Source organism: Balaenoptera ricei, chromosome 13, assembly GCF_028023285.1.
Source record: "Balaenoptera ricei isolate mBalRic1 chromosome 13, mBalRic1.hap2, whole genome shotgun sequence".
Lineage (NCBI taxonomy): Eukaryota > Metazoa > Chordata > Mammalia > Artiodactyla > Balaenopteridae > Balaenoptera > Balaenoptera ricei.
The window spans coordinates 42,903,654-42,904,718 of NC_082651.1; positions in this window are offsets into that span (position 1 = coordinate 42,903,654).

Below are 1,065 nucleotides of genomic sequence, written 5' to 3' on the forward strand. Positions count from 1 at the left end.
GAAATACCAGAAGGATCCTTTTTATCATAAGACCCTCAGGCCATCATAGTTTACGTCTAGGGCATCATAAAGACCCTTCAAAAATTTCAGGTGGTTTTTACAATAAGAAGTCACTGGTCAAGAAAGAGAAAGACACCTCTTTCCTCTGAACGAGCGCTCGGCTGAGGGAATGCGCTTCAGGATGGTGCTCTCGACTCAGAAAACTTGCCTGGCTGAGGACTTGAACGCCAGTCAGCTGCGCTAGAAAGGCAGCTCCAGAGGGCAGGGTTTTGTGTGTTTTGTTCATTGGTTTGTCTTCAGCTCTAAGATAGAGAGACTAGGCACTCAATCCCTATTTGTCAAATGAATGAATAAATGTGAATTAACCAAGGGGGTAATATGTAAAAAAACGAATCTCTGAAATCAGGTGACTCTTCTCCTCTCAGTAACTTGTGCAACACAGGAGGTCCTTCCCCGTGTGGTGTCTCCACACCACCCATCACACACCACGGGCTCCCAGCCACGCCCCAGTCCCAGGAGCTCTCCCTTCCCCATCACCTGCCTCGTTGCACTGGCTGTTCTCTTTCCCTGCAAGCCTTCTTAACATTCCAACAACCACTCTTTCTCCAGGGCCCAACTCGAATGCCACCACCTCTGATTTCTCACTGCCCATCCCCGTACGACTTTATTCCACCACCGACTATATTGCGTCAAACTGTGAGTGCATCTCCCTCTTTTCCACCAGACCACGGGCTGCCGGAAAGACGGGGCAGTCTCGTTTGCTGCGCGGCCCCGAACGCAGCCTGCGTGGTCAGACCGGTCGCAGGGAAGCCTATGGAAAGCTAGGTTTTCTGGGATGTTAAGAGAGCGAGCGCATGAGCAGGAGAAACGGGAGGAGAGCAGCTGGGAAGCGCTTCAACCAGAGCCACACAATCAAAGCTCCCATCACAGAATCCAAGGGCTGAAAACTTTTGGCCAGCAAATTTTCCATGAAATTAAAAGGAAAAAGAAACCTGATTAACTCAGTTCTGTAAGTAAAAACCATGAAAGGCTAAACTGGGATACAAAACATCCGCAAGACCAAAA